The sequence below is a fragment of the Mauremys mutica genome, unplaced genomic scaffold (assembly GCF_020497125.1).
Source record: "Mauremys mutica isolate MM-2020 ecotype Southern unplaced genomic scaffold, ASM2049712v1 000147F_np12_subseq_1:194132_obj, whole genome shotgun sequence".
Classification (NCBI taxonomy): Eukaryota; Metazoa; Chordata; order Testudines; family Geoemydidae; genus Mauremys; species Mauremys mutica.
Genome location: NW_025422865.1, coordinates 131,689 through 157,462, shown reverse-complemented (window position 1 = coordinate 157,462; position 25,774 = coordinate 131,689). Strand labels below are relative to the sequence as shown.

The 25,774-nt window shown below is 45.5% G+C and overlaps 1 long non-coding RNA gene across 3 annotated transcripts in view; it reads right to left on the bottom strand.

Moving 5' to 3' along the window:
• LOC123356984 overlaps window positions 1-25,774 on the bottom strand; it is a 47,750-nt gene that overhangs the window by 7,289 nt on the left and 14,687 nt on the right. The gene's annotated exons all lie outside the window — the stretch shown is intronic.

The window sequence follows — 25,774 nt, the reverse complement described above, 5'->3', positions numbered from 1 at the left end:
CTGGGAAGCTGACCCAGAGCCAGAGACCCTATAATCCCTGCAAGGTCCGACTCTACTCATATGGTCTGCAGATTGGGCACAGAGATGGATCGGTACCACACACTGACCAATGGGTTACACTAGCGTAAGTCTCAACTAAGAAAAAAGTTAAAATGTGTTTTAACCAACACATTTTAAATGCCTAGCATAGGCAGAACACGGATTTTCATGTGTATTAGCCAGCTGAAGGCCTAGGTTTTATCTCAATCAGCCGACACAGGTCAAAATACAGCTTGTCCTGCCTACACTAGGCATTTAAAGTACGTTTGTTCAAATAGGCTAGCTACTATCTTTTTAAAAACACCTTTTTGCTAGTCTAGACATCTCCCAAATGAGTGAGCTAGGCCTCCTGCTGACTGATTTAAACTACAAATGGTGCACATTTGTGCATGCAAAGCAAATGAATTCAGATACATGTGTAAAAGTGGTCAGACAAAATGATATGGTTTTCTTGATTCATAAAAGTGGTAGCCCTGTGTGTGTTTGTTCTGCTAAAGAAGCAGTTTTGTCTGAATGAAGCACAGACCACTAGAAAAAATACATGTAAGATAGGACATTGTCTCTTGGGCTGACATGTGCTATGCAGAGAAAGAGTTTCCCTATTGGATAAAACCCACATAATCCACAACATTCAGTGCCTTTTGGCAGAGTGAGGGCAGCTATAAGCCCAAACTCTGTGCATTTTCCTTTAAGAACACCTTGTGTCAGCTAGCTTCTGAGCCCTCCCTCGTGTCCTCATTTCAGTGTTTTCCCTCAGCATTCTCAGCTGAATCACTCTTGCATCATTGACATCACTGTGGGCAGCTTTCCATACAGAGGTGTGGCAAATGGTGAGACCTCCAGCTCAGTCATAGTCAAGTGGGGATGAGCAGTGAATCTTTGCCAAGGCCCAGAATTAGAGTTCTGTAGGGACTTGTGCAATTTTTGCATCCTGAATCAAGATTTAAGCTTAAAAAAAGCAGATCTGGGATTCCCCTTCACGTTGGCTGCACATATTGTGTTTCATGAAACAGATCCTTTAGTCTCTGGAGCTGAAGGCATTTGTATTCAAATCCTTATTTAGACTCTAATGCTATTTAGTACTGGATACAGGGATTTTATACTGGAAATGGCACAGTTGACTTTACTATTGCCCAAACACACAATTAAAGCTTTAAGATGCTGTTTCCTCTCCATTGTGTTTACATTGTCCCCGATACCCTCTCAGAAACCCTCTGCCACATTTACTCTGCTAATAACATTTACTCTGCCCAGTGTCTCTCCTCCACGTTCTTTTCAAGACTTTAACCAGAATGCAAATGATGTAAATACACGTAAAATGGTTATTGTTAGTTCAGGTGCCACTTACAGTACTTTGAATTTACTTAAACATATGCCACAAAAGTATATATTATACCACCACTATACACAAAATTGTGTCAGGCATTCCCATTGTAAAGCCCTCTTTTCAGGAGTTAAACATCTTTACTGATTATAACAATACATTGCTCTTATGGCTTTGCTACATTAGAAAATGTGAACTTGGTCAAATATGGTTGTGAAAAGTGAAGTTAGCGGACACCATCACCGGTGTAGGCAGGCCAAATTGTGACCAGTCAGTCAGCATTGTGTCAGCTAACTCCATGCATCACAATTTTGTTGAACTTGATAAGTGTGTAATATAGACAGACCCTTGTAGAAAACCTGTCATCCAGAGATCTCAACGTGTTTTACAAGCAATAACGAAAGCTGATACTAAATGAAATAGGTACATGTTTCTGCTTCACATATCGATTATCTGTAAAACATGTACAGAGGTATGTGACTCACTCAGCTACACCACAAGTGAGTGACAGAGTCAAGAACAGAACGACGAAGTGGGTATTCGCCCACGAAAGCTCATGCTCCAATACGTCTGTTAGTCTATAAGGTGCCACAGGACTCTTTGCTGCTTTTACAGATCCAGACTAACACAGCTACCCCTCTGATACTTAAGAACAGAACTGACTCCCAAGGCCCTATCCGACAACTAAACCACACTTCCTACAACAATGCACTGGGGGAGAGGTTCCCTTAGAGGCCCCAAGACCAGAAGCAAATTTATTTAAATCCTAAAATGGTTAATACATTCAAAGGATTAGCTTCAATCTTGTTTTATTCTCAAACTAACTCACCATTCTTACTTATGGTAAATCTCACCTATGGGAGCTTTCAAAAGTTAACCAGCAAAGAAATCCTTCCTAAGCCTATGTTCTGTGCAGATTTAAATGTTGTGTCAGTGTTTGCAGTGAAATATAGCACCATCATTTCTCTCAAGTGTGGAAGGGAGAGTAAGTTTATGAAGAGTTGATCACAGGAATGGGGCCAAACTGAGTTTGAGTTCACAGAAAGGATATGCTTGTTTTTCCCTTGGAAAAAATACAGACTAGGGATGAGATTAAAATTCGCTTCATATTCACTGTGTAGTGTAGACAAAGAATAGCATTGTTCTAGGTCCAGTGGCATTCCAAAAAAAGCACCCCAAAGTGCTGGTTCCCAAGTTCTGAGGCTTCCAACTCAGCTGGGACATCCAGGCTCCTGGTTCTCCTTCAGCCCCCCGGCCAGGAGTGGGGCAACCCAGCTGGCCGGGGAGTCAGGAAGCTTTGAGGTTCTGGCTCCAAGGCACTCAGCATGGCAGGCTGCCCCAGAGCCACAGACCCTGGAAGGTCAGGGATCCCAAGCTCCAGGGAAGTTTGCATTGTAGGGCTGACATGGACCCTGGAAGCCTATGCTACAGAGGAGCCAGTGAGTGAGCTGGAAGGAAACCAAGCAGGTTTCAAAACCCTGCCTGGTTCCATTAGAAATTAGTTGAAATTGAACCATTTCTATTCAATATTTTTATTTAAATAAATGGGCAAATTATGATGAAAAAAACCTTTTCATCTGAATTTTTCCAGCCAGCTCTGGTCACATGGCTCTTGATGTTAGTAAAGCTGGAGAAATGCTGCAAAACGTTGTCCATGAGTACTTGTTTGAATTTTAAAATGAATTCTTGTGGACTTGTACACCACTACCTCGATATAACGCCACCCGATATAACACAGATTTGGATATAACGCGGTATAGCAGCGCTCCGGGGCGGGGCAGGGCTGCGCACTCCGGTGGATCAAAGCAAGTTCAATATAACACGGTTTCACCTATAACGCGGTAAGATTTTTTGGCTCCCAAGGACAGCGTTATATCGAGGTAGAGGTGTACTTGCATTGCATGAAAGTTCCAGTTAATAAGCTTACTGGCAGGAATGTTCTCAGAAACACAGAATTTTAAAATGAATGCTGTACAATATTTCCAGAAAGCAATTTTTGAATTAATAGGCACAATAAATCACAACACCAGAGTCCTGATTTTAGCAGCTAAATTCATCCCATCAGGGGACCGACTCATACCATGTGACTTGTATGACCAATCAAAACAGCTCTAATGTTAAATACAGCTAACTACTTGATAACACACAAATTGCAAAGTATTAATTGCAGAAATTTAGGGAATAGTTATGAATAAATACATTCAAGATTATTAGAATTTGCTTGCCAACAATCTGTGATAGAACAAGTTAGGATTTTTGTCAAGTAAATTATTCACTGTGAATTATTTGCCCAGCTCGGGATATTAATTTATACATTCATCTTCATGTATTTGATACACAAAAAATGTTTGTGTTAACCAAAGCTAACATCACAGCACTGTTGGGAAGATAATTTTGTCAATGATTACTTCCTTTATATATGAAATTGGGATCAAAACAATAGGGTTCTGATTTTTCATCTATTTTTAGTATATATTTAGTATATTATAATATACTTCTCCATTGATAGTGATGAAATAATTGCAATAGACATGCTATGAATTTACAACAGAGTGACATCTTCAGTGCTTTGATGAAATATTTTTTCCACAACTGCTTTGTCTTCTTCAATCTTCATATTGATTTGGGCTGTAATCCCCCCTGCACTGCACACACATCCACACCCGCCCCACACCCCCCCCCCCAACAAAGCCCAACTACACAACATTAGTGAGGGGGAACTCTATGGCAGAGACAGAGCACAGTGGATTTGAGCTAGGGCTGTTCAAATATTTTCCATCAAAACTGTTTTCATGGAAAGTTTGGGCTTTGATTAAAAAAACATTTTCACAGAAAGTGTCTGTGTTCCCTGGAAAATATTAATACGTAGTTGAAAAACCAAACACTCAAAAACTGATTTTTTTTTGTTTTTGCCAAAAACAAACATATTTCAGTTCAAAATAAGCACTGGTTTTCAATATTTTGCCAAAAAGTCAGAATTCACCACAACAAATAATCTATTTTCTGATCAGTTCTAATTTATGCCTGAATCATAGGCACGCTCCGTCACAGCTCCTCTGCAGCCACCAGTCCAGCATCTGGGCTGGTACAGTGGACATTGTTCTTCTGCCTGGTTTTTGGGTCACTGTGTCTACAAAAGTGTAGATTCAGCAGCATCTGTTCATTTTCTAGCCAAGGCCCAATGAGGTGGCCTATTTAAGACTGGCATAAAGACCTGCTTTTTAGAGTTCTCCAGTACTGGTATACATCCTAATAATCCCAAACCACACCACCATCCACACACAGATGGCTAACATTGTTGGAGGACCTTACACACACCCCATACATGAGTGAATTTCACTCTTGATTGACTAGAAGCCATTGTTTAGTATTTGGCTTCCTATGAAGAAGTCCTATTCAGCCATTTCTAGAGGTCTTACAGCTCATTTAGAGTTCAATCATCATCTGCGGTATAATAAAACAAACTGCAGTCAGGTAATCTCTTAATAAATGAAAATTTGCAATAAAACTATGTGAGCACCACAGAGACATGGAAAGGATGAATAACCTAAAGGTACCAGCCCGAACAAATGCACTGTACATATATTGCCTACATTAGTACTGATTCTTATATCCAGGAATCCTTGACGATGATTTTTCCATCTAAAACACAGAAAATTATCATAATGGCATAATTTGTGTCGCATAATTAAATAATACTGGCATTTTTATTATAAACCCCTTTATAGGAGTCTATAAATTACTTTTAAATGTATGCTGTAGCCTAAATTTGGACACATTTATTCTGTAAATTGTAATGAACATTCACTCAACTGCCTTTCTTTGTAGAGGAGGTCAAGTTCTTAGGTTTATTTGTTGTTGTTTTGTTTTGGGGGGTTCCCTAAATGCATAGGTGAAATCATATAAGTCTAAAATGAGTTTTGTTTCAAATTAAGGAAAACAGAAGAGAACAAAAGCAGAGTTTTCATGAGAGAGAGAAGTATAGTGTGTGTGCTTCCTCCATACAGTCTGCTGCAATTCTGAGAACAAAATGGCTGCTGTGTCTGTATAGCAATAGTGGGCTTAAACATTTAAAAAATGCAGTAAAGAGACAACAAAGCCACATAGTGCACTGGCAAGGCCGGCCCTAGACCAAATGGCAAGAAGTGTCTTTGGCGACCGCCCCCCTCCATCACCCCATGAGACCCCTCCATCCACAGCCTCCCTCCTGTCCTCCACACTCTCCCTCTTGAAACCCTCCTGCTCGCTGTTCACTGCATCCCTCCTTACCTGCCCCCACTCCGGTGGGGGAGGAGGGTGGAGGAGAGGAGAGATGCAGAGAGTGTGAGCAGTGGGGGCCTTGCAGGGGAGGAACGTGGAGCGCACGAGTGGTGAGGGCCTCACAGGGGAGGGGGTGGAGGAGAGGAGGGATGTGGTGGCCTCAGGGCGGGGGGGAGAGGAGGGATGCAGTGAGCAGCAGCGAGGAGGCGGAGGGCCAGGGGCAGGGCCTGGAGTGGAGCAGGGGTGGAGTGTGGGTAGGGCCGCAGGTGGAAGAGGGGGGACAGGGAGCTAGCTTTCCCTAGGAGAAGCTTCACCTGCCACCTATGGGCGGTCTGCATGCTCATGCACCACTGGAGAAGGAGGGAGATATGGGTATATTGGGGCATGGTCAGAGGGGTGCATGCAGCACAGATGTACAAAGACAAAACTCTTTGGGGAAAGCAGCAGGCTTTGTCTGAACATCTTCTCTCCCTATTCTGCAGTGGTGGTGGGCTTTGACCTGGCTGTACACCAGGGACTGCAGAACTTAGTCCTTCAACTTTGTGATTTCTGTGCACATTTCCTAGAGTGCTCAGCTTGCCTCAAATCATACCTGTCTTCTGCAAGATTTGGCCCAGGGACCTTATTTTGAGTTTGAACTCACAGCCCTTTCCCGTGTAGGATCCATGGGACTTCTCAGGCGAGGAAGGGCAGCAGGGGCAGGCCTTTCCTCTTTGCATGCTGTTTGTTTTTATTGAGTTTTGCATATCACAGCAAGACAAGACTTCAGTATGAGTAAAGGCAGCTGAAAACAAACAAGCAGAGCCAAATGCAGGGTCCCCTCTAGACACTCCAAACAGGCTCCTGTTGGTGTTTCTTTAAAGGAACATTAGAATAAGGCCAGTCCTCGCTTATAGACAGCCTCCCAACCTGAAGCAAATACTCACCAGCAACCGCACACCATACAACATAAACACTAACCCAGGAACCTATCCTTACAACAAAGCCCGATGCCAGCTCTGTCCACATATCTATTCAAGTGACACCATCATAGGACCTAATCACATCAGCCACGCCATCAGGGGCTCGTTCACCTGCACATCTACCAACGTGATATATGCCATCATGTGCCAGCAATGCCCCTCTGTCATGTACATTGGCCAAACCGGACAGTCTCTACGCAAAAGAATAAATGGACACAAATCTGACATCAGGAATCATAACATTCAAAAACCAGTGGGAGAACACTTCAACCTCTCTAACCAGTCAGTGACAGACTTGAAGGTGGCAATTTTGCAACAAAAAAACTTCAAATACAGACTCCAAAGAGAGACTGCTGAACTCGAATTCATATGCAAATTAGATACAATTAACTTAGGTTTAAACAGAGACTGGGAATGGTTGGGTCATTACACTAATTGAATCTATTTCCCAATGTTAAGTTCTCCTCACACCTTCTATGGGTCATCTCAATTATCACTTCAAAAGTTTTTTTTCTCCTGCTGATGATAGCTCATCTCAATTGATTAGACTCATCCTGTTGGTATGCATACTTCCACCTTTTCATGTTCTCTGTATGTATAAATATCTCCTGTATGTGTGTTCCATTCTATGCATCCAATGAAGTGGGCTGTAGCCCACAAAAGCTTATGCTGAAATAAATTTGTTAATGAGTAATGAACAATGGGAAACTGACACTTGTTTGCATACAGTGACTTTTATATGCAATTCTGATCACTTTCATACTAACATAGCAAGCTCCACACACCATATAGTACAGTGTAACCACTGGAGACCGTGTATTGAACCAAATTCAGTGCTGACTCACACCCACTGCAATCCTATGAAAGTCCTTGGGATTGCACGGACTGCAGATCAGCTCTGAATTCAGGCCATTGTGTCAAACATCCAATTGCTAACCCCTTCATAATACCAGCTGATAATCCTAGCTGAAAACAAACAACCCTTGAAATGCTTATCAGTATTCCCAACCCCATTCCAGTACCTCAAACATCAGGAGGACGACTCTTCCAGTGCACAGTTCTACACACAACCTCCCTCCCGTCCCAACCAAGTCAGGAAGCATTGATTAGGGGTTTATTCAAAGAGCCCTGGCTCCCTCTACAATGCCTGCTGCAGAAGGCCCATAGAACAACCTCCCTGCAGCTTTGGGGAGGCGGAAGTGGTGAAGTTAAAGTACAGGCCCCTTCGTCCCCATGGTCCTGCCCTCAGGCATGAATTTATTGGTGGATGAATATGTGCAGTGCCCGATAGAATTTGGCCTTGTGTTTGAAGACAAAAAAAAAAATGCCCATAATGGCACACAAGTTCTATCCCAGGCTCTGCCACTGATTTCCTGAGTGACCTAAGGCAAAACACCTGGAATCTCTGTGCCTGTTTTCCTACCTGTACATAGAACACAAAGATACGATCTGCTTTTGGGGACAGGTGCAAGAACTATGGGTGGAAAGTGCCACATGCTGTTAAATGGCACTAGGCACACCAGTGGCCAGGTGCTTTTCGAAGACCGGTGCCCTGCTCAAGAATGACCTATCCGAGAGCATATTAGGAATTTCAAGCTCTGGCACCTTCAAATTAGAATAGCACTGAATGTGTCATTTTATTATTAAAATTATGTATTTACTTATTTATAAAAGCAGCAAAGATCCCTGTGGCACCTTATAGACTAACAGACATTTTGCAGCATGAGCTTTCGTGGGTGAATACGACGAAGTGGGTATTCACCTACGAAAGCTCATGCTGCAAAACATCTGTTAGTCTATAAGGTGCCACAGGATTCTTTGCTGCTTTTACAGATCCAGACTAACACGGCTACCCCTCTGTTACTTATTTATGTTATTGACATACGTGTATTCCTGTAGTGCCTAGGAGCCTTAGCCATGGTCTAAGACCGCATTGTGCTAGGCCCTGCACAAAGAAACAATAAAAAGATGGTCCCTAAGAGCATACCAAAAGACAACAGATGACTAGCCAGATAGATGGGGAGTACAAGGAGAAATTGGTCAGCATGGTGGTCTCTGCACACCAGAGGTTGTTGTCAAGTTTTTTGCAGGCATCACAGCAAAGGAGAGTTTAGAGGAGGGATTTGGATGTGGATAACGAGCCATAGCACCACATTAATAAAAAGACACACATGCAGCCTGGCTTGCCTCCAAGTACCTTCAGAAAAGCTAAGATCAATCATTTAAAAACAAAAATTAAAATGAAAGCTACAGGAGAGAGCTCCTCCGCTCAACTTTTTAACCTGCATGTTACTGCTTGCTGAATAAACATCCTCTCTTTTTAATCTCTTTGTGCTGCGCCACCCTCATGACCAACAAAAGCAAAAGCTTTTCTTCAGATCAGATTATGAAAAAAATTATGAACAAAACATTTAAATAATTTCTCCCTGGTTGCACTAAGAACTTTAGAAAAACGGAATAGATTATCTGGTGTGTGGCAGCCCCTTTGTATCTTTTTGGTAGCACAAAGTGGCCAGGAAGCAGCTAGATCTGGATGGCTGAGAATTCCTGCAGTGCTAGAGAAATCTCAGCTGGCCCAGAGCCAGAGTGCCTCACCCCCCAGCCCTAGGGGAAAGCCCATTAGACAGGGAGGGGTGGGTCTAGAAAACCACCGCACTGTTGCCAATGCTTGCTGTTTTATTGCAAGTCTCATGATACTGGATGTTTTTCTTCAAGCACCAACTCATGGAGTCATGTGCATAGGAAAGTATTGCAGCTTTCATTTGTCAAAAGTCCTCATGGTTATGGAGAAAAGCTTGAAAACAGGACCCGAGTGCTGTCTGTAGGTTTAAAAACAAAACAAAACAAACACAAAACAAAAAAAAACAGAAAGAAATTAAAAATAACCCAAAATGTATTGTGCTTTTTAAAAAAAGAAAAAAAAACTCTCGTGATTGCTAAGCCAATATCATGATTGGGGCGGGGGGGGGGGACTCAGATTTTTGAATTCTTGGGGTAGGCAATACTGGAAGTGCTACATTCTATCTAGCCTCCCTGTTGGTGAGTGGACTTTTTGGGGACCTCCTGGCATAGGTTAGAATAGCACCTAGGATGATTTCCCTGCACTAGGCCAGGGCCGGCAATGACCAGCCCTGGATCGGGAAATCAGCACAGGCTTATTACATTGACTTTATGGAAATTACTCACAGTAGCAGTATTGCCAATCACAAGAATTCAAAAATCATGAGTCAGGCCCCGCAAAACCATGAGATTGTCTTAGCAACTAGGAGATAAATAGTTTTGGGGGTTGGGTATTTGCCTTTTTAGAGCCATATAGTCCATCTTTTCTCCATAACCAGGAGCACTAGAAACTTGCTGTCAAAGAGTGGCTGGCAAAATGAAGCAGGTCCAGCTTCGCTGTGCTAGAACAGGTGATCCCAGATTGGCCAATGAACGGGGCGTGTCATCATCTGGGGCTATAAAGAGCCAGGCTCCCAGTAAGGAAGGGGTGCAGGAGCAGCAGGAAGTTCCCTGGGAGAGGCTGCCAGAGTTCCCTGGGAGGGGAGGCAGTGGGAAACTGCTGGTGGAAGAGAATCTCCAGGGAGAAAGCCCTGGGAGGTGGCACTCAATAGGGAGGCCACTGACCTGTCCAACTGATGGTCCTCTTTTGAGATGGTTGTCCCCCCTCTGGTACTGGACATGGTTTGTCCGGTATTAGACAGGGAAAACGTGCTCTGCCTCCTCCAACTCTTAAAAATGGCACCCCCCCCATGCTGTGTAGGAGGTCATGCCAGTGGGGGTGGGACGCTTTTAAAGATGGTCCCCTCCCTTGCGGCCTGACCTCGCACACAGCATCATGCTGGTGGGGGGCGGGTAACTCTGGCAGGGGCGTGTTCAGAAGTACCAGAATGTCTGATATTCTGGGAACATGTGAGTGGCCACCTCAGTGAAAAAGCAAGAACGAATCCTGCAGGAAGGCAAAGGGGAAAGTCCACTGAAGCTGTTGCCCAGGGTGGGCTGAGGAACTATTTTTGTGCTTTGCTTACGTTTGGGAAATAAAACTGGGCCTGGAAAGAGACTCTGGGTGTGGCAGTGGGTACTTCATGGGCTAGTGATGAGCCAGCACTTTACACTTGTTTAATTTTTTCAAATGAAAGCTGAGATTCTCACACAACTCCATAATTCCAGGAGCTGGGGCTTTAAGAAAAAATACCAAATATCACAATACCTGCAATAAAATTGCAAGAGCTGGCAACACTGTGTAGTCAGAGTCACACTCAGTAGCCAGCCTTGGTAGGATAAGGCCCCATTATATGTCACTAGCACAAGAGTATGGACAATGTTTGCTTATTTCCCCCTTTATATTTGATTTTAATTTTTTAACCCACGCTAGACAAAGAAGACTATAAACCACCTCATAGAATCACCAGGGCCTTGGGGCTAATCTACACATTAATTATACTGATATAGTTAAAACAGTAGATCTTTAAAGGGCTACAAAGCCCGCAGTGTGGCTGCAGTTCCACCAGTGTAAATATGATTATGCTGGTCGAGCTTGTTCCCATATGGAAAGGGGAATCAGCTAAAGTATATAAGGCACCTTTATACCAGTACAACTGTGCTCACACTAGGGGTTGTACCGGTATAATTATTTTGGTAAAAAATCCCACCACTAACCAAATAGCTATGCCTCTACAAAAACTGCCTGTGGGCTAGAGCTTAAGTACCCTTGTTGACTGTGCCCGTTTTCTAAGAAAAGGCTCCTGGCTTTCAGCCTTGTGTAGAACTTTATTTTCAGCAGATACTCAAGATAACGCCTTTGTTCTAGCAGAAGCTCATGCTCTTGACGCAGTGCCCAGGGACCAGTGCCTGCCGATGGGGGTGGGGGGGCGGGAGGGCGGAGTGAGGGCAGCCAGCTTCAGCAGTGTTACTGAGCATGCTCAGTCCGTGTGAGCATGCTCTTACAAGCCAAGCAGCAAATCTGGGGGGAGGGGCAGCTCTATGTTTTTTGCTGCGCCAAGCATGGCAGTCAGGCGGCCTTCGGTGGCGCACCTGCAGGCAGTCCGCTGCTAATGTGGATTCGGCAGCGTTTCTGTGGGAGGTCCACCGGTCCCGCGCCTTCGGCGTGCCTGCCACCGAATTGCCACCGAAGCCGCGGGACCGGCGGACCTCCCGCAGGCATGCCACTGAAGGCTGCCTGACTGCTGCCCTCTCAGCGACCGGAGGCTGCCCCCCGCGGCTTGCCACTCCAGGCACGCGCTTGCTGTGCTGGTGCCTGGAGCCATCCCGGGGAGTGGGGGTGACCCTGCATGCCCCCCACGCATCCCCTATTCTATTTCATTATTAAGACATCTCCAGTGAGAGCTGCTAATGTCACATGGGGAAAATTTGGACCTGGGTAAAGTTTAAAACGAACAGAGTGAAAAAAGGAATGGGCCAAAAAATTCAATTCCACTCAAAGTCATGCAAAGCTGCCTTCACGGTAAATTTACTTTGGATGGGGGTGATAAATGGCCAGTCATCAAACGTCAAGAGAATGTGATGTCCATGTCGGGAGAAAGGGCTAGCATAGACCCAGCCCAGCTGGGAGCTGTGCACAGAAACAGGTAAACAAACTTCTGCTCCAGGGCCTGAAATAGTGATTTTTTTTCACCCTCATTCAGGTTTATCAGCATCACAGTGGCTTTTAGGGTGACTAGACAGCAAATGTGAAAAATCAGGATGGGGGTGGGGAGTAATAGGTGCCTATATAGGAAAAAGCCCCAAATATCGGGACTGTCCCTATAAAATCAGGACATTTGGTCACCCTAGTGGCTCTATTCAGTTTTGCTGATAAATACTTTAAAGTCCAGGTTCACAGCTTTTAACTTGTACAGGACTGGTGATGGCAAGGGGAACCCATGTCTATTTAATCTGAGTCCTCTAAAAAGGCAGATTAAAGGGGGCTGCCTAGCCCTCCCATTCTCCCCCAAAGGGAGCATCTCATGAGTTGGGAGTACTTAGTGCCTGGCAGGATTGTGCCCCCAGTGAGAATCTTTCTAAAACACTGCCAAGAAAAGCTATTTAGTACCAGTCTAGCATTCATACCCTATGCCAACAAAGCTGCTTCCAGAAACCAGTACGTGTTAGCTGATTTTCAGCCTTTTGTGGCCTTTGTTATGCAGGAGGATGATCCTTGCTGGCCTTAAAAATCTATGAATCATAATGTGCCCAGGAAGTTACTCTTACCCTGAAGCCCTACCCTTTGGATGAGGCTATAACAGTAGTGCTTACCTCTAATGGTGCATCACACCACATCAGAGCTGTATCTTGAATGATGCATGGCTCCAGAAATGATGCAGACAAAAGGATCGGGTTTGGGTTCAGTCTAATCACAGGATGAAAGAATTGTCTTTGCCAAGATGATACTTGGCATCCAAATTTGGCCAAGATCTGAAATGAAATTTCTCAGCCCTGCATGTTGAACAGTTTGATGGCTTTCCAAGAACACAGGGGAACAAGGGATGTTTTCTACAACTTTTGTTTGCCTCCTAGAAGGATTGCCAGTGTATTTTAGGGACAACAATCAAACAGCCACAGATCTTAATGCTCTACTAGAACTCAGATTGGGGTATAGACTGACCAGTGAAGTAGTATTATCGCCAGTGAAGGTTTCTCAAAATCAATATGCATTAGTATTGTCTATTCCAGCTCAAATCTATTATCCCAATGGCACTGCCTACCTCCATATCTGAGAGTATGTCCACACTACCTGCCGGATCGGCGGGTAGCAATCGATCTATCGGGGATCAATTTATCGCATCTCGTCTAGATGCGATAAATTGATCCCTAAACGCACTCCCGTCGACTCCGGAACTCCACCAGGGCGAGAGGCGGAAGCGGAGTCGATGGAGGAGCCGCGGCCATCGATCCCGCGCTGTGAGGACGGGAGGTAAGTGGATCTAAGATATGTCGACTTCAGCTACGCTATTCTCATAGCTGAAGTTGCGTATCTTAGATCGATCCCCCCACCCCCACCCCCAGGGTAGACCAGGCCTTAGTCAGATGCCTTATAAATTTTACCTGGTTCTGTATATTAGGTATGCAGGAGAGCACCTCTGCTCTTTCACCATCCTCTTATTGCCAGTCTAGTATATGGAAGAACCACTGCTGCCTCCGAGTCAAAGGAGAGTGAAAGATCAGTTTGTCAGGAAGCAAAACAATCCATCAGGAACTGACACAGCGAGATTTGAGGGGAGGGGGAATATCTATACTGCTTGTCTGGTTAGAAGGATGGGAGCGATTAATACAGAATATCAAGTAACAGCCACTGTAGGCCAAAGATTTCCAGTGCCTTGCTCAAATTGCTGTACTTTTCTGTAATTGATGATTTCCTTTCCATGTCTGCAATACATGGAGGCTGTCTGATGTGATACAAGTTAAACAGGTATCTGAAGACTAGGGGCTTGGCTACACTTGCAGGTGTAGAGGCTGGAAGGTAAACCAGCCTTCGGAGACTGTAGCAGGGAAAACGCTGCCATGTGTTTACACTGTCAGCTGCAAGCGTGGCCACATTAGCAGCTCTTGCAATGCCACAAAGAGCAGTGCATTGTGGTAGCTATCCCGGTGTGCAAGTGGCTGCAGCGTGCTTTTCAAATGGGGTTGGTGATGGAATGTGTTGTGTGTATGTGGGGGGAGTGTGTTTTTGGGGGCAGAGAGTGTGTCAGCATGCTGTCTTGTAAGTTCAGACAGCAGCAGATCCCCCTCCCCCCACCTCTCTCTCTCACACACACTCACAGCAGCAGCATTCCACAGTAATGGTTTGCTTTGTCCCGGAGCAGCTAAGCATGCCGGCTGTCAGAAATGGAGCTTTGAAAGGGGATATCCGCATGCCTTCAGCCAAGTTCAAAACAATGACAAGAGTGGCCACTTGACTTCAGGGGATTATGGGACGTTTCTGGAGGCCAATCACAGCGCAGTTATGCAACATGTCATCCACACTGAGACCCAGGCATTTCAGCTGGGGTGCAGCAAGCTTTATGCTTCTTGTGGAGGTGGATTACCCATGAGCACTCCAGCTGCAGAGTCCAGGTGCTCTACGTGCCTTGCTAGTGTGGACACCTCAGGAGTTAGGATGCCCAGGGCTGATTTAATGTGCTCTAACTTGCAAGTGTAGCCAAGCCCTGGGTAGGTCTATCCCTGCACCCATCATTTTCCACAGTTCACTCATTCATTTCTTTTCAGCGTAATGAAAGGTGTTAGTTTCCTAACTAAGAAGCTTGCTGCATCCAGCATAGATAAATCCAGAATGCCACAATGTTTTCTGCACTTCAACAGGCGCCATTAAAATTCTCTTCCAGAAGCCGTACTAGTGGGATACTGAAGCCATGAGCAGCAGTGAATTTAATTCATACCACTGAACCACAGCACAAGCATGTGTGTGAGAGACTAGAAGACAGTATTTTATGTGTCAGTTAAGAAATCCTGCATCACCACATGGACATCATACTGCTTCAAAGACCCAGAGTAGCTTCTTAAAGGCACACACATACATCAGTAAATCCTCTTCAATTCTTTATATATTGCCATTTAAGAGGAAATCACCATTGCAATGACAAAAGAATGTTTGAAGCTGAATCAGTATAAAAAAATCAGTATTTGATGTCAATTTTTCTTCTATAGAAATAGTTTAGATCAAAAGGGTGAAAGATTCCATCTGACTGTTTTAGAACAGGGTACGGCTCATTTAAAGGAAAATAAAGGAAAACTTAGAGGCCTGCCAACTTCAGCAGCTATTCCTTAAACCAAGAGACACTGCAGGTCAGGTATACACTGTAATGCCCCCCACCCCTTTCCACACACACATCATTGTATAATAATCAATTTACGGCAGGCTTGTGTGGACAGGCCTGATGGGCAACACACATTTTCACTGCTGCCCAGTCTACCAGGTCTGGTACTTCAGTGGGATTTCAACTTGCATAAAACAAACAGAACTTCAGGGGAACAGTTCATTGCACACCAAACTCAGAAGAAGTAGTAAAGAATCAGGAGTGACTGTATCAATAAGATCCTATAGCAGTTTAGGTATAGAGTGGGCTGTATGCATAGATGAGCCCCGATAAATATCTTTAACCTGTGTGACTTCTGTACCTTGGGGGAACACCCAGCACCCCCATGTTCATCCTTATAATATGATTGTGTGGTATCTAATGCAAAGTTTGTCATGTCGGGTGTCTTCAGAAGGCTCATGATGTACTGGGCACTGTTGTCATGGTAATCATTGTTATTGTAATATTATAGGTTGTAATTTCATGTATATGGTTATGAGGCTGAAAATGTGTCCTCATGGCTTAAATCAAGCCCAGACAAAAACTCTCCAGGAGCAGAGGGGCAGTTCACACCTCATCAGGGCATGTATGGGACAAACCCAGCCCAGCCTCACAGGAACAAAGGACACTGGCCTAGACAACAACAAAGGATCCCTTGGACTCTTGAGTGAATCACCCCCCTTCCTTTGGTCAGTTTAGGACTGCGATGAGGTAATATTCACCTAACTCTGAAGGGGGCGGGGCAAAGCCAAGAGGGAAGAAAGGACATGATAAAAGGGAGAGACATTTGCCATGCTCCTCTTCTCACTTCCACCTCCATCTATAGACATCACCACCAGCAACTGAAGTGCTGATCAAAGGGGAGAGCCTGGCTGAAGGGTAACCAGCCAGCCTGTGGTGAGAAGCATCTAAGTTTGTAAGGGCACTGAAAATGTTAAAATCAGTTTAGAATGCGTTCTGCTTTTATTTCATTTGATCAAATCCGACTTGTTGTGCTTTGACTTATAATCTATCTTTGTAGTTAATAAACCTGTTTGTTTATTCTACCTGAAGCAGTGTATTTGGTTTAGAGCATGTCAAAGCCTGGTACATATCAATTTCTTTGTTAAATAGACAAACTCATATAAGCTTGCAGCATCCAGCAGACATAACTGGACTCTGAAAGACAGAGGTTCCAAGGGACAGGAGATATTGGCTAGTGTCATTCAATTGCACAATCCAAGGAGCATTACATGCCAGAGGCTGTACGTGAACAGCCCAGGAATGGGGGTTCTTACAGCAGACACAGTAAGGCTGGCTTCTAGAGTCAAGGATTGGAGTGACCTAGCAGATCACCGGTCCAGATTACATGCCAGGGTAATGTCACAGCCTGGATCAACATTAAAGGCACAAGGGTGGAAGAGCAGAAAGAGGAAACTGAATAGGCAAATGTATCCTTTTGATATCTAACTGTAAAATAGTGTCCATTGCTGTATGCAGTGTAGTTGTAGCCATGTTGGTCCCAGGGTATTAGAGAGATATTAGTGATATTAACTTGTCTTTCTCACTAACAGAAGTTAAAAGCAGGGCCGCCGAGAGCAGGTTCAGACCCTGGTGAAAAAATTTTTTTCAGGCCCCGCAGCAAGGGCAGGTCGGGGCGGACTGGACCGTGCCAGGGAAGCCAGGCCCCAGGCCCCCTTCCGGACCACCAGACCCCAGTAATTTGTACTGGCTTCCCCACACCTCTCGTCAGCCCTGGTTAAAAGTAAAAGATATTACCTCACTCACCTTGTCTCTTAAAATGGATAAGAAATCTATTTCCTAATCTGACAAGACTGTAATGCAGGGTGGTGCAGAATATTTTGTCCAAATGCTCAAGACTGAATTCTAGCACTGATATGATGCCTTAGGGTCAGGAGATTCAGTGTTGCCAACTTCTTTGATTTTGATCATGAGCCTGGCAACATTTGGGGGTTTGATTGGATGAGAATGTCAGCTTGCATTTAAAACAAACAAAAAAAAGTTTCTAGTCCTCATGGTGCAGGAAAAAAAGCTTGAAAATGCTCCTTGAGTTTAACGCACAAGCCCAGAACCCCAAAGGCAATGAAAAAGAACCCCACCTGAATTTGGCTTTAAAATCATGAGATTTAAAAAAAACTCCCTCATGATTTAATGGGAGGAAGGGCTGATTCATCATTTCTGAACATTTGGGTTTGGCAATCCTGGAAATTTAAACTAGACCTTTTTTCTGAAATTGGAGACAGAGCCTGTTCATCCAGTGTGTGGCTATGCTGTTCTTTTGGCTGCAAATGTTTCCAAAAGAGATGTCTACAATTCTTTGTGGTGTGCAAAGCAGTCATTCACATTTGATTTAGAACAGAAATAGCTGGCGAAATTATCCAAAACTGAAAACCATGTCAACTTTAAAGTTGAGCATAAAATTATAGAGTCTCAGAAATGTAGGGATGCGAGGGACCTCAAGAACTCATCTAGTTAAGCCCCTGCACTGAGGCAGGACCAAGTAAATCTAAACCATCCCTGACATATGTTTGTCTAACCTGTTCTTATAAACCTCCAGTGATGGGAATTCCACAACCTCCCTTGGAAGCCTATTCCAGAGCTCCACTGGGGCAGTGCGTAATGGAGGCTGAGCCTCTCTAAACCTCATGCCTCGGGGGGAAAAGAGATGGAGTTGGGACAGAATGGGGATGAGGTATTGGGGAAGGGGTGGGGCTACAGGCAGAAGGGGCCAAACAGGGGAGGAGCTCCAGGCTCAGAGCTCCAGCCAGAGCTGAGACAGCTCTGTTCATCCTCCATGGTCCCAGCTGGGGCCAAGCTCTCAGCTCCCTTCATGGCCTGGACCGAGCTTTCAGCCCCCACGCCTTGCCCAGGGTCGTGGTGGGGAGGGACTGAGCTCTCAGGCCCCTCCTAACACTGTGGGCAGGGCCATAGGGGGGTGGGGCTGAGAGCAGTGAGTGGGGGTGGGGCCTCATCTGGAAGAGGCAGGGCAGGGGGCTAGCCTCCCCAAGGGGAAGCTTCACCTGCCACCCATGAGCTCAACTACCATTCTAGTTAGAAAGATTTTCCTAATATCTACCTAAATCTCCCTTGCTGCAGATCAAGCCCATTGCTTCTTGTCCTACCTTTGGCAGACATGGAGAATAACCGAGTCATCATCTTTATAACAGCCCTTAAAATATTTGCAGACTGTTATCAGGCTCCCCCTCAGGATTCTTTTCTCAAGATAAAAACTGGCCTTGTTCAATAACTGTTCCTCATAGGTTAGGTTTTCTAAACCTTTTATCATTTTTGTTGCTCTCCTCTGGACTTTCTACAATTTGTCCACATCTTTCTTAAAGAGTGGTATCTAGAACTGGACACGGCCCTTCAGCTGCAGCGATACCAAGCCAAATGGGACAATTACATCCCATCTCTTACATAGGACTCCAGTTAATATACCCCAGAATGAGATTAAACTTTTTTGCAACTGCATCACATTGTAGACTTATTCAGTTTGTGATCCACTATAACCCCACATCATTTTCTGTGGCATTACTGCCTGTCTTTTGTAGTTCTGCATTTGATTTTTCCTTCCTAAGTGACGTACTTTGCACTTGTCTTTATTTAATTTCTTCTTACTGTTTTCAGACCAATTCTCTAATTTGTCAAGATAATTTTGAATGCCTCCCATCTCAGAATCACTCTCGAATTTTATAAGCAGACTCTCCACTCCATTTTCAAGTCAATGAAAATATTGACTAGTACCAAGCCCAGGACTGACCCTTGCTGGGCCCCCTAGATATGCCCTTCCTGCTTGACAGCAAACCATTGATAACTACTTTCTGAGTACAGTCTTTCAATCAGTTGTGTTCCCACCTTATAGTAATTTCATCTAGAGACCACATTTTCCTAGTTTGCTTATGACAGTGGTTCTCAAACTTTTTTTTTTTTACTGGTGGACCCTTTCACATAGCAAGCGTCTGAGGGTACGTCCTTACTTACGGCCGGGTCGACGGGTAGCGTTCGACTTCTTGGAGTTCGAACTATCGCGTCTAATCTAGACACGATAGTTCGAACTCCGAACGCGCTCCCGTCGACTCCGGAACTCCACCACCGCGAACGGCGGTGGCGGAGTCAACGGGGGAGCCACGAACTTCGATCCCGCGGCGTCCGGACAGGTAAGAAGTTCGAACTAAGGTAGTTCAACTTCAGCTACGCTATTCGCGTAGCTGAAGTCGCGTACCTTAGTGTAGACCAGGCCTGAGTGCAGGGGCGGCTCTATGAATTCCGCTGCCCCAAGCAGGGCGGCGCGCTGTGCTGCTCACGCTGCCGGGACCTCCCGCAGACGTGCCGCTAGTCCCGCACCTACGGTGGAGCTTCCGCAGTCATGCCTGCGGGAGGTCCACACGAGCCGCAGGACCAGTGCACCCGCCGCAGTCATACCTGCGGGAGGTCCGGTCGTCCCGCGGCTCCATTGGACCTCCCGCAGGCATGACTGCGGAAGCTCCACCGGACCCGCCTGCTGCCCTCCCGTTAAAACGCCGCCCCACGCGCGCGCTTGGCGCGCTGGGGTCTGGAGCCGGCCCTGCCTGAGTGTACCCCCCGTTATAAATGTTGGAGACATGTTTTTTATATATTTAACACCATTATAAATGTTGGAGACAAAGTGGGATTTGGAGTAGAGGCTGACAGCTTGTGACCCCCCCGTAATAGCCTCATGACCCCCTGAGGGGTCCCGACCCCCAGTGTGAGAACCCTGGCTTCTGAGAATGTCATGTGAGACTGTGTCAATAGGCTTACAAAATATCAAGATATATCATGTCTACTGCTCCCCCCCTAAACACTAGGCCAGTAAACCTGTCAAAGGAGGAAATAAGGTTGGTTTGGCATGATTTGTTCTTGAAAAATCCATATTGGCTATTACTTATCATCCTATTATCCTCTAGGTGCTTACAAATTGATTGTTTAATATTTTGTTCCAGTATCCTTCCAAGTATGGAAGTGACTGGTCTAGAATTCCCCAGGACCTCTTTCAAAAGATCAGTATTGTGTTTGGCCTTCTTTGGCCCTCTGGGACCTCACCCATCCTCCATGAGTCCTCAAAGATAACCACTCACAGTTCTGGGATTGTTTCAGCTAGTTCCTGTAGTATCAGAGGGTACATCTACCGCAGTAAAAGACTAGCAGCACAGCCATAGCTGGCCTGGGCCAGCTGCCTCAGGCTCACAGGGCTTGGCTGCAGGACTATAAAATTGCCGTGTAGATGTTTGGGCTCAGGGCTGGAACCCAGGCTCTGAGACCCCAAATGCCTAGACTGCAATTTTATAGGCCAGCAGCCTGAGCCCTGTGAGCCCAAGTCAGCTGACCCAGGTTCTGAAACTCAGTGCCTCAGGTTTTTATTGCTGGACAGACATAGCCCTAGGGTGCATTTCATCAGGCCCTGCCAACTTGAATACATCTAACTTATCTAAATATTCTTTTACCTATTATTTCTCTAATTTGGCTCACATTCCTTCCCCTTTGTTGATAATACTGTGTTAAGTATCTGTTCTTTCTAGTTTACCTTTTTAGTGAAGACTGAAGCAAAATAGGCCTTTAAACACCTCAGCCTTCTTTGTGTCATCCACTATTAGCTCTCCTTCCACACGAAGTAGGGGACCTACATTTTCCTTCATCTTTCTCTTGCTTCTAACGTATTTAAAGAACCTCTTCTTATTGCCTTGTGTGTCCATAGGTGGTGCGTATATAAGAGGCTTGGGGAGGCTAAGCCTCCCTACAGTAAAAAAGCCTGGCTACACAGAGAGCAAATGCCAGATGTGGCACAGGTCACCAGAAGCTCCCTAGACTGGGACCCTGCCCACGCTCCGCCCCAACTGCTCCTGCTCAGTCTCTTCTCCTGAGGCCCAGCCCCCACGCCATCTCTTCCCACCTGCCTGCCCCCAGCGTGAGGTTCCAGCTCTGCCCACCAGCAGGCACATCTCCAGGCTGTCTGCAACACTGTGCTCAGCCAGGCAGGACACCCATGCACAGCTCCCCTCCGTGCTGACCCAGGGAGGTGGTGCTTCCCTGGCTTGGTTGCAGCCCAGCACCCCCTCCGCGGTGGGAAGTGAATGAGCTGCGCTGCCCTCCACCCTCCAATGGGAAGCGGCACTGGCTGTGGAGCTCCTGCCTCCCGAGGTTGACACCGGCATAAAACAAGCTCCCCAGGCAGCTGCACCCCAAGCTGCTCTGCCTCCCCCGGCAGCAGCCCAGGCCTCTCCCCTTCCCCAGGGCCTCAAAGGGGAAAGGACGGGACTGTGTCCTGGGGGACATGATGGGGGCAACAAGCCCTGAGGAGGGGGCAGTAATGAGCAGGGAGGTGGGAAGAGGACAGTAAGGAATCTGAGGGGGGGTGCAGCGAGGAGCCCCTGGGGGTTAGGAGGGGACAGTAAGGTACCCAGGGAGCAGTGAGGAGCCAAGGAGGTAGGGGGCAGTGAGGAGCCCCGCAGCAGAACATAAGGCTGGGGCTGGACAGCAGTGTAAGGATGGGGAAGGGGTGGAGTGGGGGTGGGGCCTCAGGGGAACAGGCCTCAGGGGAGCCTTCTAGGGAGCTTCCAGTGCTCTGTAACCTTCCCAAAGGAAAGACTCACATGCTGCCTATGCTCATGTCCCTTACTAGCTGTAACTCATTGTGTGCCTTAGCCGTTCTGATTTTATCCCTACATGCTTGTGCTGTTCTTTTGTACTCATCCTTAGTAATCTGTCTATGTTTCCACTTTTTGTAGATTCCTTTTTCATTTTCAGGACATTAAATGACCTGATGGAGCCATGTTGGCCTCTTACTGTTCCTCCTATCTTTCCTTCATACAGTTTGCTGTGGATCCATTAATATTGTCTCTTTGATAAACTACCAGCTTTCCTGAACTTCTTTTCCCTTAGATTGTCTTCCCGTGGGGCCTTAAACTCAGAGAACTTGTAGGTAAAGTCTGCTTTTTTAAAAGTCCATAATACTTAGTCCTGCCTTGAGTGCAGGGGACTAGACTAGATGACCTCTCGAGCTCCCTTCCATTCCTGTGATTATCTTTATTACACTACTCTCACTCTTTTTCCTTTGAATCATGAAATCTATCAGTTCATGAACATTTTCACCCAAATTGCTTTCAACCTTCAGATTTGCAACCATTTCCTCCTTGTTGGTCAGAATCAAGTCTTAAAATGACTGTCCCCCTGGTTACTTCTGCCTTCTGAAATAAAAAGTTGTCTCCAGTACATTGTAAGAACGTATTGAACATTTTGTGTTTTGCCATATTAACTACCCAGATATCTGCAGGAAAAGTAAAGTCCCCCATTACTCCCAGGTCCCATGTTTAGGATATTTGTGTTATTTGATATAGAAATGTCTCCTCCACATCACCCCTGTTTCCCTCCCCACCCACCCCCACCTTTTATCTTCACCCAGAGACTTTCAACTGGTCTGCCTCGCTTCTCCTTCCGGACCTCAGAACACACGTATATATTCTTGATGTATAAAGCAACATCTCTTCCCTCTCCTCCCCCTCGACCCATATGACTCAATCCAACACCTCTAGCCAACAACAAGCGACATGAAAATCAGAATCCACCCACCTAGCCTGTGGACTGATCAAGAGAGAAATTATAAGTTCTGAGACAAAAAGACAAGTCCAATTATTCAAAGTGAGATGATGGAAATCATGGCTTAATATCATGAGGGATATTTCTGAGAACATTTCTGGAGTGTGGTATACAAAGAAGGGAGATGAAACCTTATACCACTTCACGTGGACTATAACATGAATGTTCGTGAAGAGATCATGTAAATACAATCATTACATCAGTGGAGGCAATTGTATCAGTAATTAAAAACATTATTGCATTGAAATCTGAGATCAACAACTGTCAGCTTAGAGAAAAATTGTTGAAATATCTGTTTGCTCAGTCAAGCCAAACTTTTCCAAAGTAATGAAGTTGATAAAAATAATTTTGGTGGTACTAGCACCCAAGGCTGTAAAGTGAGCACAGTTTCAGTGCTGTATGTCTCATTAAAATATGTCTTTAATCCACAATGGAACAATCACAGATCTACTGCTATAAGATTTTTACTTATACACAAGGATAAAACTGATAACTTACAGATATTGCAGAAGCAGCCATTTAAAGTAATTCAGGATGAAGATATTTGTTTGAAACTTTTTTAGATATGCAAGGCATTATTTTGCTATGTTTAAAAAAGAAAGGCTTTAATGAGTAATTTTGCACCATGATTAAACTTGTCCACTTCTAATAAAATGAGATAACTTCTGTTTCAACTTCAGTATTTCCGTTGTCTTCAACCCTCCACCCCCCAAAAACCCCAGTTGTCTATGCCCACGCATATTGATGAAGGCAACACTACCCAGCCAATAACTCATACACTTACAGTAGAACCTCAGAGTTATGAGCACCAGAATTACAAACTGACCAGTCAAACACACATCTCATTCGGAACCGGACGTACGCAATCAGGCAGCAGCCGGGGGGTGGGGTGGGAAGAGAAGCAAATACAGTTCAGTACTATGTTAGACGTAAACTACTAAAAAAACAAAGGGAACGTTTAAAAAATGATTTCACAAGATAAGGAAACTTTCTGTCAGGGGTCGCTCTATGTTTTTTGCCGCCCCAAGCATGGCAGTCATGGAGCCTTTGGCGGCGTTTCTGTGGGAGGTCCGCCGGTCACGCGGATTCGGCAGCGTTTCTGCGGAAGGTCCAACGGTCACACGGATTCAGCGTACCCGCCGCCGAATTACCGCCGAAACCACGGGACCAGCAGACCTCCCGCAGAAATGCCACTGAAGGCTCCCTGACTGCCGCCCTCACGACGACCGTCACGCCACCCGCTCCCCCGGCTTGCCGCACCAGGCACGCGATTGCTGTGCTGGTGCCTGGAGCTGCCCCTGGTTTCTGTGATTCTTTCATTTAAATTAAGATGGTTAAAAGCAGCATTTTTGTTCTGCATAGTAAAGTTTCAAAGCTGTATTACGTCAACGTGCAACTGTAAACTTTTGAAAGAACCATAATGTTTTGTTCAGAGATACGAACATTTCAGAGTTATGAACAACCTTCGTTCCTAAGGTTGTTCATAACTGTGAGATGCTGCTGTACTTTCCTTAAATCACATCTGAGTTAGTTCCATTTACAGCCAGTCAGGACCATGTAATGTCAATAGCCTCAGTAGTTACCCAGCAGACCAAGTCCCTCATCCCTTTATACATGAGACTTGTGTAACTGTGATTACGGAAGGCTGGCACAGAGAGAGTTACCTCAAGGATGTTCACTCATGCACCCACCTGTCAGCTGGGGAATAGTGCTGGAAGTAGGGTGACCAGACAGCAAGTGTGAAAAATCAGAACAGGGGGTGTGGGGTAATAGGAGCCTATATAAGAAAAAGCCCCATATATCAGGACTGTCCCTACAAAATCGGGACATCTGGTCACCCTAGCTGGAAGACAGCAGCCAAAAGCTAGAGAAAAAACAGGAGACAGTTGAGGGCTAGAAAAACTCTGTTCTTTTATCAATGGAACTGCAGTTTTGTCCCTATAGAAGAACTGGTAGCACAACTGCTAAAGGTGTGCAACCTGCTCCTTTGCAGAAACCCCTGTTTTGAGAGATTTACAACTAAGTAGATAAACTTGTATGCAGGCAGGGGGTTGGCTCCAGAGGGGCTGTCATATGGTATAATGCTCGATGTGTCATAAGAATATTATGCAAAGCCCTACTGTTCTGCAGTCAGCACAAATGCTAGTACACATCAGTGGCATACGCCAGTGGATCTGTTCTGTCAATGGCTAGTTAAAATATTACTATGCAAAGCCAAGTTAAAATAGCAGGATCACCCTGAGGTGATAATAGGTTATATGGGGCCCTGGGCAAAGTCAGATATAGCAGGCCGGGAGGGTCTTTTTATACCTTGTACACCTGAGGTGGGTTAGGGAGCAAAGGTTATCACAGCAGGTGTAAATGCAGAGCTTTTGCTTTTTGGTGTTGGACATAAGAGTACATGCAGTGTTAGTGTCCCTCCACTAGGAAGGTCACCTACGTAAGGATTTCAGGAGCAAGCCTCAGTCAGCCAATGCTCACTATTGATACAAAGCACCAGCATTCAATGAGAAATGTGGTTCTCTCTGTGCCGCTAAGCCCTGGTCCCATTGACACCATACATAAGTGTAACATCAATGGCATTACCCTGGGTTTGCTCTAGTGTGAGATCAGGATTTGGATCCCTGAGTCCATGATTATTAAAGAAAACCCAGCTACAAGCTCCTTCACATAGCCCTGGTCTACACCGGGGGGCAGGGCCGGCTCCAGACACCAGCATTCCAAGCAGGTGCTTAGGGCGGCAATCTGCAAGGGGCGGCAGTCCGTGTGTTTCTGCTACCCCAAGCAGT